Here is a 19,280-nt window from a genome sequence, read left to right as displayed (position 1 = left end):
ATTTGGAGAATCGGGTGCATTTTGTACATTCTGGTCCCCACAAGCTGTGTGTATGGAGTGGGTGCATAACTGTGTGCCATGAGTAGGGCTAGGGCTAGGTAGCTGCTGCAGTGATAAGAGATGGGATTAAGCAAAATAAACCTTGATTTACCAATCATATCTTCCCCTAGAAGTGTCAAGCAATCAGTAGGCTCTAAATTTCCAAAGCAGTTACACAGATAGATTGTGCCAGTGCAGTTATTGTCTAGCTGGTGAGATAGATGCCTGGTGCTTCCTACTCTGCCACCTTCCTATAATCTTCTCTGTAAAAATTTTAAAACATCTCTTGACAGCTTTATGACCCAAGAATACCTTTCTCAAGGACCCAGGAGCTACTTCTTGGAAATGCAATCTTCAAGCGAGACAGAACCCCACGTGTATCTCCAGTTTCTTTGGGAAGGTATGAGTCTCCCTCCTGTCAGAGCTCTATGAGAAAGTTTACTTTCTCCTGCGTAAAGCTAGTTAGTAAACACAGATGACCTGCGTTCTCTGTCTCACCCCCATACTTAGAACTTCCCTGCCCTTCAATTCCACAGAGTTGAGTTCAATCGGAGTTCTGGCCTCTACCCTATTGAAATGGCCTTGAATAAAGTCTTCCTTGTGTGTTTATTTTTGTCTGGTGCGATTTTTGCTTTGACACCAGAAAATGTAAAGAGGTAGCACAGGTCAGGGGAAAAAGAAAAAAAGATAGCCAAGTTTTCAGTGGTGAAATAAATAATATATTCACGTAAGAAAAATCTAAAATGGTCAATAAACATATGAAATAATTCTTTAACCAATTTTTATATAAAAAAGCAAATATAACAATAATAAAATGTCAAACTTTAGCCAGTATCCAGGCTTGGCAAGGGCATAAACAGATGGAAATTCTCATAAATTACTTGTAGGAGTAGATTTTTAGTGTATATGTGTGTGTTTTAGCATCCAACAGCATGATAAATGGTTCTCCACCCCTTCACTTTCAATCTGCAGGTATCCTCAGGTCTAAAATGAGTCTCTTGTAGATAGCATGTAGATGGATCTTGTTTTTTGTTTTTGTTTTTAATCTATTCTGATACCCTGTCTTTTGATTGGGCCATTTAGTTCATTTACATTCAGAGTGATTATTGAAAGATACGAACTTAGTTTCACTGTGTTATCTGTAGGTTTTGTGTTTGTGGCAATGTCTCTGGTCCTTTGTAGTCTTTGCTGCTTTCCACTCACAGAGCAGAAGGAAGCAGAGGATCTCCTGCAGGGCTGGTTTAGTGGTCATGAACTCCTTTAGCTTCAGTTTGTCTGGGAAAGACTTTATCTCTCCTTCTATTCTGAACGACACCCTTGTGGGATAAAGGACTCTTGGCTGCATATTTTTCCTATTCAGCACATTGAATATTTCCTGCCAGTCTCTTCTGGCCTGTAAAGTTTCAGTGGACAGGTCTGCTACTACCCTTATGTGTCTACCCTTGTAAGTCAAGACCTGTTTGTCCCTAGCTGCTCTCAGAATTCTCTCTTGATCTTTGTATTTTGCCAGTTTCACTATGATATGTCATGGTGTTTACCTGTTTTTGTTGATTTTGAAAGGAGTTCTGTATGCCTCTTGGACTTGGATGTCTCTTTCCTTCCCCAGATTAGGAAAGCTCTCAGCTATAATTTGTTCAAATAAACCTTCTGGCTCATTCTGTCTTCTTTTTCTGGAATGCCTATGATATGGATATTATTTCATTTCATTGAATCACTTAGGTCTCTAATTCTCCCCTTGAGGTCTAGTAATTTCCTTTCCTTCTTTTTTTCTTTTTCAGCTTCATCATTTTCCATAATTTTATCTTCTATTTCACCTATTCTTTCCTCTGCTTCTTCCATCCTTGCTGTCGCTGCACCTAGTTTATTTTACACCTATTTACAACATTTCTTAATTCATCGTGACTATTTCTTAGGCCTTTGATCTCCACAGCAATAGAGTCTCTGCTGTCTTCTATGCTTTTTTCAAATCCAGCATTAGTCTTAAGATTGTTAATCTAAATTGTTCAGATATATTGTTTATATCTGTTTTGACCAATTCTCTGGCTGTCATTTCTTCCTGGAATTTCTTTTGAAGAGAATTCTTCCATTTTGTCATTTTGGCCCGGTTTGTGTCTTTTATGTGTTTTAATAGCTTGCTATGTATCCTACACCTGTGAGAACTACTATATTAAAAAGGGGTCATACACTGTCCGGGACCTGGCACTTCAGGAAGTGTTTTTGGAGTGTGTTGCATGCACTCTGTTTTTGCATATTTGGCTGCCCTCTCCCACTGGTCAGTCCTCTGCAAAGCTCCTCCTTACTCGTAGTGGTGGATTGTTTGTACCTTCCACCAGGTGTGATTTGATTTGTTCATTGAAATAACCACGGAAAAAAAGAAAGGGGGGAGGGAACATTATCCCATACAAAGAGAAAGATGAAAGGGGTGAAAAAAAAGACCAGACAGAGAATCAAAGAAACTATAAGGCTTAAGCCAGAGAGAGAGAGGGAGAGAGAGAGAAAAATAAAGAAGAAAGATACAGAAAAGGTGTTAAAAGAATAAAAATCCCTGATTAAACAAACAACCAGAACAGAGAAAGAAAAAAATATATATATATATGACATATATATATATATATATATAAACATATATAGATAAATAGATATAGCCTTATATGTAGATATCTATATAAACTTATATATTGATACATATATATATATATATATACACACACACACAGTGTGTGTGTATATAGATATAGATATATAGATACAGATATAGAAATACAATAAGAATTGATCAAAAATCAAATCAGAAACTATGAGCCTGATTCCAAAGGTTGGGGGGGAAGAGGAGGGTAGAAAGAAACAGAAGGGAAAAGAGAACAGAAGGGAAGAAAATAAAAAGCAAAAACAAATAATATAAACATACAAAACCTCAGACAGTTGTCTGTTGGTGCCTGGGACCGGTGGCTGTGCTGGTCTGGAGGAGGCAAGGCCATCTGGCTTGCTCAGTGTAAATTACCAGGAACAGACGGGCAGGGTTTGGTGTAAGTGGGTCCCACCTCCACTGGGGGCCGCTGTTCTGTTCTCTGAAACCCCACTGTGTTGGTGTTGGGGAGAAAAATGGTGACACTCCAATTTCTCTTCCCCAGACTTGGTGTTTCAAACCAGCTGTTCAGGCAGTCCTCACAGAGTAGTGCAGGTGGTCAGCTTGCCCTGCTCCACTGTCTCCCTCACCACCTAGGCCCTTGGCTGGGATGCAAAATGCACCGTCTTAAAGGATCCCGCACCACACAAACCCAGTTCTGGGGTAGCACCCCTCCACCCAGTTGACAAGGGGCCTTTGGCTGGCACCTGCAGGGTCTTTTGTCCTTGGGGGGCAATATACCCTCTTCACACAGTACTCAAGGGAGGGGGTCTATTCTCTCCCTGTGCACCTCCAAGATAACTACCCAGCCTTGGAGCTGGTGCACACACTTGGCCAGCTTTGGTCTGGACAAAGTCTCGCAACCCTGAAAACAATCCTTAGCTGTTGAGGCTGTTTGCAAAGTAGCGACTGGCTCCCTCTGTATTTCTCATCCCCAGTCTGTGGTCCGGAGAGGTTTTTCTCTTGTCCAAATACATCTGAAGGTATCCTCATGTCTAAGATGAGTCTCTTGTACACCGCAAATAGATGGAAAACCCAATAGACTCCACCAAAAGTCTGCTAGAACTGATACATCAATTCAGCAAAGTCACAGGATACAAAATTAGTGTACATAAATCAGTTGCATTCTTATATACTAATAATGAAGCAACAGAAAGACAAACAAACTGATCCCATTCATAATTGCACCAAGAATCATAAAATACCTAGGAATAAACCTAACCAAAGATGTAAAAGATCTGTATGCTGAAAACTATAGAAAGCTTATGAAGGAAATTGAAGAAGATACAAAGAATTGGAAAAACATTCCGTGCCCATGGATTGGAAGAATAAATATTGTTGAAATGTCAATACTACCCAAAGCAATCTACACATTCCATGCCATCCCAATCAAAATTGCACCAGCATTATTCTCAAAGCTAGAACAAGCAATCCTAAAATTTGTATGGAACCACGAAAGGCCCCGAATGGCCAAAGTAACTTTGAAGAAGAAGACCAAAGCAGGAGGCATCACAGTCCCAGACTTTAGCCTCTACTACAAAGCTGTAATTATCAAGACAGCATGGTTTTGGCACAAAAACAGACACATAGACCAATGGAATAGAATAGAGACTCCAGAATTGGACCCACAAATGTATGGCCAACTAATCTTTGACAAAGCAGGAAAGAATATCCAATGGAAAAAAAAAGGACGGTTTCTTTAACAAATGGTGCTGGGAGAACTGGACAGCAACATGCAGAAGAATGAAACTAGACCACTTTCTTACACCATTCACAAAGATAAACTCAAAATGGATAAAGGACCTGAATGTGAGACAGGAAACCATCAAAACCCTAGAGGAGAAAGTAGGAAAAAACCCCTCTGACCTCAGCGGCAGCAATTTCTTACTGGACACATCTCCAAAGGCAAGGGAATTAAAAGCAAAAAATGAACTATTGGGACCTCATGAAGATAAAAAGCTTCTGCACTGCAAAGGAAACAATCAACAAAACTAAAAGGCAACCGATGGAATGGGAAAAGATATTTCCAAATGGCATATTGGACAAAGGGCTAGTATAAAATCTATAAATCTATAAAGAACTCACCAAACTCCACACTCGAAAAACAAATAATCCAGTGAAGAAATGGGCAGAAGACATGAATAGACACTTCTCTAAAGAAGACATCCAGATGGCCAACAGGCACATGAGAAGATGCTCAACGTCACTCCTCATCAGGGAAATACAAATCGAAACCACACTGAGATATCACCTCACGCCAGTCAGAGTGGCTAAAATGAACAACTCAGGGGACTATAGATGCTGGAGAGGATGTGGAGAAACTGGAAGCGTCTTGCACTGTTGGTGAGAATACAAACTGGTGCAGCCCCTCTGGAAAACAGTGTGGAGGTTCCTCAAAAAATTAAAAATAGATCTACCTTATGACCAGCAATAGCACTGCTAGGAATTTACCCAAGGGATACAGGAGTGCTGATTCATAGGGGCACTTGTACCCCAATGTTTGTAGCAGCACTTTCAACAATAGCCAAATTATGGAAAGAGCCTAAATGTCCATCAACTGATGAATGGATAAAGAAGATGTGGATTATATATATAATGGAATACTACTTGGCAATGAGAAAGAATGAAATCTGGCCATTTGTAGCAACATGGATGGAACTGCAGAGTGTTATGCTAGGTGAAATAAGTCAGACAGAGAAAGACAGATACCGTATATTTTCACTTATATGTGGGTCCTGAGAAACTCAACAGAAGACCAGAGGGGAGGATAAGGGGGGGAAAAAGTTACAGAGAGGGAAGCAGGCAAACCATAGAGACTCTTAAATCCTGAGAATAAACTGAGGGTTGAAGGGGGTGGGAAGGAGGGGAGGGTGGGTGATGGGTATTGAGGAAGGCACCTGTTGGGATGAGCACTGGGTGTTGTATGGAAACTAATTTGACAATAAATTACATTAAAAAAAAACAACAAATACAGTACCACACTTCCACAGCTTCTCTTTCTCCTCCTTTTGTCTCTCCACCACAGGGGTTCCTCCCCGTTGCCACCCCTCCCCATGTCTATACCGCCCATTTTCTCTCCCAGTTCGCATATATGCACCCAGCTGTCCCACCGAGCTGTCTCCTTCCACCTGCGGAGATTTTTCTGTCACTCTGCAGCCTGTATTCTTGGTATTCCAAGTGTTCTGACCTCAATATAGCTGTGTTTGAGGGACAGGGGAAATTCTAGTCCCCCTAATTCTCTTCCGTCTTTACTTCTTTTGCTATATGCGTGTTTTTAAAGACTGGTTAGTAGCCATTGAAATTTAAAATGGGCATGACTTTTTGTCCCAGGAAATAGAATTTCTAGTTATTTGTCATAAAGCATTTCTTGCTAATTAACTATTTAAAAGAATAATAAAAAAATAAAAGAATAATAAAAAATAATTAAATTTTTAATGAGAAATTACTTAGACTTTAATGATGAAAATTAAGTTTCAGAAGGAAAGTCTTTCCTAAATGGAGAAATGCCTAAACAGAAATGCAGTACACAAAATGTTAACCATGGTAGATTTAAGGAATTAATTTTTATTATATTCTTTGTATATATTTTTATTTTTTCCTTAATTTCTCCTACAGTCAAAAACATTAATAAATCGAGCAAAAGTATACCATTAAAAATTGCTGATAGTATTGTCTTATATCAAAATGTAAACCCTCACTTTGGTACAGACCGTTGACCATTACTCTACAGTAACCTCCCAGAAATGAATGGTTTCTCTGAGTGATTTAACATCTTAAATGTGACACTTAAAAAACAAGATGTCCCATCCACTTTCTTTACCTCACGTCTGGGGCAACAGAGACAAAGAGGAAGAACGTACCTTCAAAATAGTGTTCAACCTTATTTTTGCATCAGGATCATTGCTTAAAAAGATTCCCCAATCTCACCTTTGCTTCTTCTCCTTTTGAAGGCCTGTTATTGCTGGCTGGGAAGCTGCCCACCAGCACGTACAAGCTCAGCATTCAGAAATAAGTAGCATCTTTCTAAATATTGCAGGTCCATCTGACGAAGGGTGGGTGTTTGTTTCATCTTTGGCATGTGCTGACTTTCATCTGCTTTTCTCTCCTGAGGCGTAGGGATGCCTGCAGCCTGGAAAGCACAAGGCACATGGTGGACACCCTGATAAATATTAAATGATGATGATGGTAATGACAGAGCAGCGCCCCGTCTTTGCAGCTGTGTAATTCCTCCCTTACATTGTGTGCCTCCTCAGACAGCTGTCACATCCTTGCTTTCAGAGGCAGAGATTCCTTGCCAAATTAAAGCTTGAGAGGAACACATTACATCCTCATGTCATTGTGGAAGTGTGAGATGTGAATGCCTATAGCCATCCACGTCACTCAGAGACACATCTATTTGATAAATACTGTCTCAAGAGCCAATTCAGATCGACTAGCTGGCCAATTCAATCAATCGTACAGATATCTGATCCAGAGAGTTTATATGATGCCCAAACTGCTGGCCAATTCCAGGGGGGGAAAAAGCTCAGCCCATCTGAGACTTTTCAGGACATTTTAGTTACTAGTATTAATTTAATAATCATGCATTGTTAGCTAAACTTTTTTAGACATGCTATTTAATGAATTTATTTAGCAAGGGCCTGAGTATATATTGTTGTCAATACCAGCATTGATTTTTAAGGAATTAAGGAATACTGCTGAGACCTACAATTTGCTTGATATCATATTAAGTACTTTTCGTGTATTTTCTTGTTTAATACTCAAGCAAAACACCCCAGAGGTAGATACCAATATTGTACTTTTGTACACTTGGAAAAACTGGGGCCAAGAAAATGTTAAGTGGTTTGCCTTGGGTCACATGTAAGTAGGAGCAGTCTAGTTCAGTTCCCCATGATTCCGTAGTCTTCATAAGTTTTGGGGGAATACTTTTAGATGGAAAGAACACCTTCACGATACTATCCATTCACTTGTATGTTTTTAAATTGTGTACGAAGTATCTTTTGTTCAAAGTCTAATAAGAAATAAGCATAGCCAAAGAAAAATTTCAAGTTCATGTGCTTCAAGCTAGCAATTCTACCTCTTCCAACCATTTTTAAAGTGGCAATTCTATTCAAATTACAGTAAAACTACAGATAAGAAAATGCCCATGTGCAATAATAAAGGGATGGTTTAAAATTACAGAATGGGATATTCTTCAACTATTAAAATTGAGTATTATAAAGACTAATAGACTCAAAATGCTGACTATACAACAGAAAATAAGAAAAAGAACATTGCTGTATAAGCTGGCTGACAGCATAATAAAAAAAATGAATAGGAAGTAAAACTAAAAATCTACAACGAAATGTGTATTAAGATTATGGGTGTGTTAAGATTATGGGTATATTTCCTTTTTGTTTCAGTAGTTTCTAAAAATGTGTTATGTTAATTTTATAATGGAAAACATTTAAAAAAGAGATCCACTATCAAATCAGATTCTTTATTCTAAATGGTGGTCATATTAAATTATGATAATGAATGTTTTAGTTAATCATGTATATATTTTTTCTTTCTCAAATAGTTAATTCAGCAAAAAGAACAGTTCTGATGTATCAAAAGATAAAACATACTTTGCTAAATCACTGACCAGATTTGTTTGTATAACATATTTTATTTGATCACACATTTCCAAATATGCTTACTACAAAATTATTTTTTTAAAGGAATAAAATTTTAGGAATTTTTATTATGATTTATGCAATTTCTGATTTACGTGGTTTACCGGTGCTTTATGTTTTAATTAACTCACCATCACTAGCACATTGAAATTATATTTTAGACCACTAATTGAAAAAAGTTGTCAATTTCTGCACTTAGTCATGCAGCTATAAATTTCATTGTCTCCTTCATGAGATTAAGGAGTGTCCAATTATGGCAATGATTTTAATCCATGAATTCATGAGGCATTTCCTAAGCTTTCCTTAGTTTCTACTAAATTGCATAATAAACTAGATTGTAAAGGCAAGCCACATCATGAAGAAAAATAATTATCGCCTTGTCTTGAGAATGGAAACATTTTCATGTAAAAGCTCCTTATGATGGGAAGTGGGGAGGGCCTGCTGTGAATCCTTGGCCTGCAAAGTCGGGCCCCCAGATAAGTGCCCTGAAAGTTAATAGGGCAGGCAACAGAGAACAGACAGGTCTTTGTGAAGAAAAGGGGCTGTCAAAATTCCATCTTTGTCGTAAATAATTTTTCTAAGAATGTTTAATTCTATCTTTAAATGCTTGCAACTTCTGATATTAGTTCCTGTCTAAAACAACACCTACACGAAAGCCTTTAAGCTAGAGTTACTTATTTATATTAAGCACTTAGACTATGCAAGAAACTATTTTATTATTCAAACTGGAAAAATAAATTCTATTCTTGACTTCCCAGGATTAGATGAGCTCTTTCTATTTGTCTATCTATCTATCTATCTATCTATCCATCTCTCTAGTTGCTATTTTACTTCTGAGTGTTCTCTTACTTTCCCTGTTTATATATTGGGGGAAAAAAGCATATTCCTTCTTTAAATACCAAAAAGTCATAATATTTTGTGTAATGGGAATTATTTATCGTCAACCTTCAAGCTACTAATTTCTTTAAAAAAAGAACTTAAAAAAATGTTTACATTAAGTCATTTGCTCAGCTGCAAATGCCAAAACAAGGCTTCAAATGTATTTCAATCGTTTCATCTCATAGTCCTTACAATACTCTTAGAAAGAGGTACTGTCTTTTGAGAATGGTTTTGTGGGAAAAACAATCTTGCTTTGCCATTCTGAGGTTTGGCTATTAGCATAAATATTGCTATGAAAAAAATTAATAGAAGCTGAATGCTTTATAAACATAGTGGATGGATTTATCATTCTATTCAGCGATGATCGTTTATACTACTCCAGTGCTGATTTAAAATGCAATCGTTGAGATGTAGGCAAAGACAAAATTGAGTTATATCAAGGTGCTGTGTGTCACTGTGCTGGCCAGGGTATCTAATGTAATTTGTCTGTTATAGTGTTTGTGAAATGTTCCATCTGGCACAATATGCCTCTAAGACAGAAGGTGTTGGCATATTAAAGATGCAAGCATCTCACATATGACTATTTACCCATTTATTATTTCAGCAGAAAGGAAGACAACCTTTAGAAAACAGTGAAGAGATTAGCAAACACAGACATTTGATTCAGATATAAATTTGGGGACTACTACATTCACAATACATCAAGATATTTCAAAGGAGATTTTGTTTGGAAGCTAAAAACAAATAAATCCCAGAGATTTTTGTTCTTTTTGTGCATGGAAATTATACTTTTTACTTTGCTTGGCTGGTTTTCATTTTAAGAGAAAGGGATTTTTAATTTTTTTTTAAATCTTTATTTTTGAGAGAGAGAGAGAGAGACAGAGTGTGAGCAGGGGAGGAACAGAGAGAGGGAGGCACAGATCAGGCTCCAGGCTCTGGGTTGTCAGCACTAGAGCCCGACACGGAACTCCAACTCATGAACCGCAAGTTCATGACCTGAGCCAAAGTCAGAAGCTTAACCGACGGAGCCACCCAGGTGCCCCAGAGAGAAAGGGATTTTTTCAAAGAAAACTTGTAATGTCACAAAAAGGCATGATATGTTAACAGGGCAAATTTTCAGGCAAAGGCCAAGAAAGAAAAACACTCCATTACACATCTAGCTCTTTCATTAAAAACGAAAGAATCACTTGATGGCCGTTGATTACATTTCACGGATCTTTTAACAAATTGCAGTGAATGCTATCTTACCATGCATCACTGCTGCCAATTAACTTGGCACTTTTTAAAAATAATAAGGTTCAGAATGGGAATATATACAACTGAAAGGAGGGGACGCCGACATTCGATTGAAGGAGAGAAGAATGGGGTGTGCTATTTTACATACTGGGAATAACAGACGTGTTGAAACTAAAAGGACATTCACATCCTCTATCATACTGACTTGTAACGATCAATATTTGAGAGAAAATTATGTAGGAGATACCCAACCTGGCACCTCACACCCATCATCACCTCATTTAATCTTCAACACAAGTCTTATGAGGATGCTGTTATTATCCCATTTTGTCTATGAGGAAATCGAAGTTAAAAGAAGTTAAGCAATTACTCAAGCTTGGCTTTACCCCAAGGACGATCTGACTCCAAATCCTGTGTCCTTTCGATGGAGATTCCCTGACCTGGAATATTCCAGAGAGAAGTCCCCCTATGGGAGTATTGTGATAATGCACAATTAAAATTACGCTGAATCCCATTAGAAGCTCTATGGTTGCCTTTCACGGTTTATTCCATTTTCCTTCCCTTAGGTGAGATTTGGAGAATTCATCAAACACAAATCTGGCTGAAATGCAGCCCAGCAGACCTACACTTCCTGCACTTCTTTTCTGTCTGAACCTCAGTGCCTCTGCACCTGGAGGTTGCACTTCTGTGTCTTTTTATAACATAAAACAAAACATTTTCCATATTGACTTCCTTTTCCTCTCTGCCAAAGTGCTGTTCCTTTTAAACATTTCCATTGTTGACAAAACCCCCTTCTGACAAGAAAGTTGGCCTTCTCTCTCCTTTTGGGTGTTTCATGTCTTTTTTACTACCAACTCCTGCCATTTCTGACCCAGTACATTTCACAGAAAAGTAGCTGCTTTTTCAGACCTACACTAAAAGGGAAGCACTTTTAATTTCAGATATTTTTGTTAAGTGCCTTCTTTTCCTTGTAGGTCCTTCCTTGACATCAATCATCCTCCTGTCTGTAACACACCAGGTCTCACTCTGTAAGAACAATAAGAAAAATACCTTACACAATCAGAACCATACTCCTTAGACACTATTGCCTTAATCTACTTCTCTGAAATAATAGTTTCAACTGCCTCTCAAATCAAACGAAAATTCCATGACAAGGCCTTTCAATTTCTTCACAAATTGGTAAATTAACCCCACCATTCTATATTGGCTATATTAATAGCTCCACGTATAAATTGTTTGATCTTCTGCAAGATAAACCCTACCTGCCTTTTCCTGAACAATATGTATATATTGATGTATACATACACATATACCTATGTACCATGGTATATAGATGCGTGTATATGTTTTACATTATTATGTAATAATCTTTCTAATGTAGGTATTCATGCTGTGGAAATCCTTATTACTGTCAACCTCAGTGTTAATATTAGCTAATAATTATTAGTTTTACCTTCTACTGAATTTTATGTAGGTTGAGTCAGAATGTACATTGTTTTATATATGACTTCTTTCTCTTAATGCTTTTGAGATACACTCATGTTTTACATACATCATTTGTTCATTTTATTTATGGCTGAGGAGTGGTCCATTGTGTGAATATAGCACAATTTCTTTATTCATTCATCTGTTGATGGATATTTGGATTTTTCCAGTTATTTTAGATTATTAAAAACCTTTGTGAACATAGGTTTTTCTCACTGAATTAAAAAAATGACCGGAAAAGTTACTTTGCTCTTTGACTTTCTTCCCACCAGGAACTCAGGTTTAACCTCTCCTTATTAAGCTATCTTCTTCTGCTAGATTTCAATTACCATGAGGAAAAGGATTATATCCTTTTATCCAGCACATGACACATGTAATATCTTCCAGTAAGTATTAGATGAATTAAACATTGTCAGACTGCTGTTTAAGATAGTTTCTCCAAGAATCCTGTTTTGATACACAAAACCAACCTCTTAGCACTCATGAACATCCTTCTATATTCTGTCCTTTCGGTGACTTTTGTCTGAGGTTCTCTGGGTTTGTATGTTTCTCTTGACCTTCTTAGATATCCTGGTTTGTATTTACTTTGTAACTCTCAGGGACAGCCACACGGCCATTGCCCTCTAAATATGGGTGGCTGGTTCATCAGCCTAATCCCGAAATGTAACACACACACACACATGCACACGCACACGCACACCAGAAACTCTAGGCTGAAGACTCACCTCAGGGAAGAAATCTGGAATAACTGTTCATCCAGATTCATCTCTTCGTGAAATTATCTCCCTAAAGGAAAAGGGTAAAATATGAGGGAGCAGGGAAAAGTTCAAGCAGGATCTGCATTGCCAGGGCAAAGCCTACATAGGGCCCGAACCCACAAACCATGAGGTCGTGACCTGAGACAAAATCAAGAATTGGACACTTAACTGACTGAGCCACCAGGCACCCCAGAACACACAAATAGTTCTTAAATTTTAGTGTGCAAAAGTGCCAGGAGATGTGTGGAAAATTCATATTCCCAAGGCTTACGTTCAAGTATTCTAAGTAAGTAACTATGGGACAGTAACTATGGGACAGTACATTTTAAATAAATGTACCAGGTGACTCAGAGACAGATTTGTAAACTTTTGCTGCCCAAAGTGCGGTCCTTGGACCAGCAACATCAGCATCATCTGCAAGCCTTATTAGAAATGTAGTATCTTGGGGTCCTCTCTAAACCTTCATTATCAGAATGTACATTGTAAGAAAATTCCCAGATGATTCCAGTGCTTCAGGTACACAGCAGACTGTGAGAAATGCTGGCTATACAAACCAAGTAGGGATGGTAATCCCTCTGACTGTTGGTTATTTTTCCCTAGAAGATTCTAATTACATGGTAGCAAAATATAAAAACAGAAACAGACAACATTTAGCGTTTGTTAAGCACTCACCGTGTGCCAACCCCACTCTGTATGGTTCCCGTGATGCTTTTATTTCACAGTTCTGATAACTGGGAAGTATTGCAGGCTGTAAGAGAGAGCACATCCTTGGGGGACTAGACAGTCCTGGGTTTGAATCTCGATGTTTTTTTTACCTGCTAAGAACATAACCTTGGCATGCTTTGTAATGTTTCTAATTATTAGCATGGCTCCTTTAGAAATAATGCTCCACTGCAGCTTTTGGTGAGAAGTAAAAGACCCCCGAGTGACGTAGAGCATGTTAAGTAGTTGGTTCTCTCATTTCTGGACCTAAATAAAATGTACGTACACTCCCCATTTCCCTGACCTCCATGCAGTGCCGATCTGTTATAATTCTATTTGTTCTTTTAATAATTCACTTCAAATTTAAATATGTTTATTTTCATCACAGTGCATTTTTTCACATGTTCGGGGTGCATTTTTTCTCTCATTCAGTCAAAGAACATTCGATCAGTCTGTCCTGCCTTTAGAGTGTTAAAAAGAATGAGAGATAACTTGACAAAATAATTCTGAGACCACAATTCCACAGTGACTGACCTGTAATAATATTATATAGCACTAACTCAGCCATTGTTCCAAATATATATTGTGTACCTTCCAAACTAGACGGAGGCAGATACGGAGTCTCTTTTCATTAGTCATCTTGCTGCAACAAGTCATAAGTGTGAAAGGTAGCAACAGGACTGTACTCACATCTTTAGGATATGAAAGTTATTAAGAACTTGAATCTGAATGCGTAAAGAACCATGTACATAATTAAATTATTTGCTAATATGACTCTGAAATTTCCATGACCACCTGCCCTCCTTCTTGCAGGAAACCAAGTTATATTTCTTACAATCTGGGGCTCTGTTCGTACATCTGTTGTTGAAACTATTTATCTCACTTAAGACAGAGACCGTAACTTATGTGTTTTTCTGCAGCAAGTAACATTCTACCTGGTACAGAAAAAGTCCTCAAGAGGTATTTGTTGGACTGAACTAACCACAGGAAGACAAGATATAGGAATTGAGATTTCCTGACTCAAAAAAGAAAAATGCAGTATTGAAATATATGATTCCTCTCTATCACAGCTTTATGACCTATAGAAATAGTTTAACTATTAATATTGAAGGATTATTCTTCATTTCTACTAAGGATAAAATGGTTTTACCGTTACCCATAGAAGAATTTTCATGAATTGAATAAGCACCTTCTGACCAAAACATGCGAGACAATAGAACACATCCACTAGAGAGATCAGAGAACCTTGTTTCAGAGTTAAAACAAAAATAAAAACACATATATACATATGCGTGTATACACACACATATAAAGGTAGTTTAGGCAGAGTGTAATATTTTCTGGAGAACAATGAAATGAGTGATTTCTCTTAAAATGATACTAAAATACATACTGAAATAATTTGGAAAATTAAATATATAAAATTATTTGTGCCCCCCTACACCCCAATCATAGACCACCAGAGACAGCCACTGGACCAAGTTGTGTCTTCATAGTGTTTAATTACACACTGTGAAATCTCAAATTCTATTCATGGCCCAATTCCTTCTTCTCTTCATTACTATCTTGTCTTACTCATGATATGATCCCTGCCATTATCTGTGACATATGGTATTGGTTTGTTGTAAATTTGAAACTCAAAAATGTCATTTACAATGGCATAAGAAAAATGAAAGCTTGTAAGAATGAACGTAACAAAATATATGTGAGACCATTAGCTAAAATTTGCATAATTTTCCTGAGATATTTAAAAGTAATGTTTTACAGTAGACAAACCCAATATAGTAAAATTGTCAATTTTTTTTCAAATTGATCTATAGATTTGATAAAATTGCAAAGCAAACTCTCACTAGCATATTTCAAAGAATTTGACAAACTTATTCTAGATTTATGGGATAGAAAAGAGCTAAGAAAAGTCAAGACACTGATGAAGAAGAATCATCAGGTAAGATTTTTAATAGTAATTAAAACAGTGTGGTATTGGCACAGAATTGATCAAAGGGACAGAGAGGAACCAGAAACAGACTCAAACATGGAAACCTATTTTATGATGTGGCTAGTAATGAAAATCAGTGAGAAAATGTTAAAATATTCAAAGCATAGTGCTGGAAAATTTTTTTTTTTTTTAGTTGAAGTGTAGTTGACATAGAATATTGTATTAGTTTCAGGCATACAACAAAGTGATTCAATGTTTATACACACAACAAAGTGGTCACCACAATAAATCTAGCTACAATAGAACACCATACAAAACGGTTTGACTATTATTAACCGTATTCTCTATGCTGTACATTGCATCCGTGTCTTATTTATTTTATAACTGGAATTTTACACCTTTTAACCCCCTTACCCTATTTCGCCTCCCTCTCCTGGCAACTACCAGATCGCTGTCTATTATTTATGCATCTGTTTCTGTTTTGTTTTATTTCTTTTGCCTTTTAAATTCTACATATAAGTGAAATTGTATGGTATTATTAATAACAAATTTGTTACAAAATTGTTATAAATTAAAAGCACTGTATTATTTGTATGGCAGAAAAATTAAAATATATTCCTAATATTATATGCAAAAAATAATTTCAGCTTAATCAAAGACAAACTTAAAAAGGCAAATTTTTTAAACCTTTAGAATAAAATATAGGATAATTGTTGTTCAACTCTGAATGTTATAGGACTTAGTAAACAATATATGAAAAGGCATAAAGGACAAAAAGAGAAATATCGAGAAAATTGATGATAATAAAATTATGAATGTCTGCTCCTTAGAGTACAGTATTTAAAGAATATAAAGAAAACCCATTTAATGGGAGAAGACATTTGCAACATATTAACTGACAAAATTTACAATCACTACAAATCAGTAGGAACATGTAGAAATAATTTCTTTCAATGTGCATAAGACTTAAACAAGCTCTTTAGAAAAGAACAAATACAAGTTACCATTAAATATCTGGAAAGATGTGTGACCTCATTGGTAATCAGAACAATACAGGAAAATCCACAATAAATGACCATGTCACAGACGCAAAATTAGCAAAAGCTAAAAATTCTGGAATAATTAGTGTTGGCGAGCATGTAGAGCAATGGGAAGTCCTATATCTTATCGATTGAAAATTTGCTCAATTTCTAGTCCAGCATCTGTCAAAAAGAAGCTATTCCACAGAGACACCAGGAGATATGTATAAGAATCTGTAACATTGCTGTTCATAACAAGAGGAAGAAAAAACACCTAGAAATCGTTCCACAGTAAAATGGATATAGAAAGCATGGGATAGTCACAAAGAGAATACCATAATGAAACTCAATCATAGGCAGCTACTTTATCAGCAAACAAATAAAAAACAGTTGTTATAGAGGATGATGCCATTATTCTATTTATGTAAAGTTTAAAAAAATGCAACTAGGGAATTTATTCAAAGATGCATATATGTGCAGAAAACTATTAAGAGTGAATCATTAGCACAGCACTCAGAAAACGGAACCCTGTTGATGGGAGAGGTAGAGGGCAAGACTGGGAAATGACTCAGATTTTCACTGGTGTTGGTAATGGTCTAATGCATGGAGGATACTTTGATGTCTATTCTTGGTAGTATATCCATTGTATACACTCTTGTGAGACATATTGCACATTTTTAAAATTCCTTTTTAAAAATGCACGGAAGTCAGATGCTATTTGGATGCAAAAATCCCCTGACAACTATTGGAGTTGTTTAGGGAAGAGATGGTGATGTCCTGTCTGGGTAGAGACAGAAAAGAATCATTGACTAGAGAGATTTGTAAAGTGCATTCCTTTTGATTAACAGTGTTTGTTGGGTCCACAATTTAACATTGTGATCAAATGAAATGAGTTTTCAAACTTGATTCCTAGTTTGGGGCGCCTGGGTGGCTCAGTTGTTTGAGTGACCCACTTCAGCTCAGGCCATGATCTCACGGTTCATGGGTTCGAGCTCCATGATTCGGATCCTCTGACCCCTTCTCTCTCTGCCCCTATCCCGCTCATGCGTGCTGTCTCTGAAAAATAAATAGACATTAAAAAAAAAAAAAGAATTATTGCTAGTTTATTCCTTGTCCAACTTAGTGGATGTCGGAACCATTTGTAGAAAAAGGAAACACTAAAGTTGGTTTAGGAAAGGATTTTTTACTCTTATAGCTCAGATAACTTGGACTAAATATATATTTCGCTCAGTGAAAGTTTGCTAAAGAAATGAGATTAAAGTTTTGGAGCCAATGTGATCTCATCTAGCTGGAATTTCCAATCTTAATAATTTTATTATCTTGAGATACTTTTGTATGCAGTCCACAGGGTGTGCTTGTTTGCCTGTGCGCCCAGACATATGCTTGATGGTTGTGCCACTTACCGCTGTATTTCCTCTCAGTAACAAATCCACTCTTTGTTGCCCTGCTTTGTGATACTATAGCTGGACCCTGGAAACATTTCTTCTTTGCAGCTGGAACAAGATTAAGCTTTGTAAGTTGATGGCACTGGAGGAACACTACAGGAGGAAGTGACTTCTTTTCTTCTAGTGTACTTTCCCCTGCTCTTGCAGCCCTTGGCGGACATGCAGAACACTCATTTACACTCCCCTGCAAATGAATTTCAGTGGTTGCCCAGAGGGTAGTTTCCCAGAGTATTGTAGTGGTGCCCCTAGAAGCAGCTTTTAGTGGTTCTCACCAGCACGGTACTTGGTACTTTCCTGCCTTCCAGCCCTATCTGGCAGCATCCTAGCAAATTTCTCTGCCATTAGGGCCGCTAAAGCTACCTTTTTACAACGAAGTCTGAATCTCAACCTTTGTAGGGGATAGGGAACATCTTCTAATGTGTTCCTTCTTTAGGTACTCTGTCTTATCCCTAGAGGTAGTGGCTGCTTCTAAAATGCCCTATTCTGGAATTCTTTAGCATCCTCTTTATTCCTTTGCCGTTAATCTGTTGTTATTTAATAATTCTTTCTATTAAATTAACCCTATTCAATTTATTGTATGATCTCTATTTCCTGGCTGAAGCCTGACTGATAGAAAGATCAAGCCTCTTCTGCTGATGAGTGCCCTACAAAATTTTTCAAGAACTACCTGACCTATCTCCACTTCTGTATTCTAATCTCCCCTAGTCAAAGGCTACCCTAGAATTCTATTTGAATAGTATCTGTTTTCTTTTACCTTTACGTGAACAGGTTTTGCACCTGTTACACAAAGACTGTAACTCTTTGTTCTGACCTTTGGTGGCAGGGAAATTACCTTTGAAGAGTCACTCAGAAGGCAGAATAATCCACAGTTTTCACTGAATATGCTTTTAGATCAGAAAGCTACATGTTCTCTTTGAACAGTGAAAATAAATAGAAAAACATAAATTTTAAAAAGCCAATATGTTTCGACAAATGATATATTCGTGTGCCATGGAGAATAAATGACTTCAATAATCATAAAAGAATGCTGCTGGAATCACAATATTTTTTTTCCAAATCAGACTTTATTCTATGAGATAAGTAAACTACGCGTCACCCGTTGACTTTTGCCTTCATTAGCCTCTGAGTTTCTGCTCACTGAAAATGAAAGCCCCCCCCCACCCCCACTCTCTTTTACCTACATGATTAATGACACTTGCTAATCACTTGTCTCTTTCTGCATAGTTCACTGCAAGTGTGAGAAATATTGTCAGAAACTAAATGAACCTTTTGGAGTTGACTGATTTCTCCCAATTTTTATGATTTTACCCAGCATCTGAATGGCAATTTATTTTAAAGTAAAAGAAGAAAACTCTCTCCACGATTCTGATTTCTGATCCCTACTAAAGCAGAAAATGCACAACCTAAATAAAGTTGTTTCCAGAATTTACCTGATAAAACTTTTGCCTTTGTAAGGCCTTGTCAAAATACACTTAAAAGGCAATTTAATTGTTTTCTT

The sequence above is a fragment of the Lynx rufus genome, unplaced genomic scaffold, assembly GCF_022079265.1.
Source record: "Lynx rufus isolate CCGP_SWC_20201006 ecotype Redwood Valley unplaced genomic scaffold, mLynRuf1.p SCAF_5, whole genome shotgun sequence".
In the NCBI taxonomy this organism is placed as follows: domain Eukaryota; kingdom Metazoa; phylum Chordata; class Mammalia; order Carnivora; family Felidae; genus Lynx; species Lynx rufus.
This window is presented reverse-complemented; position numbering follows the sequence as displayed.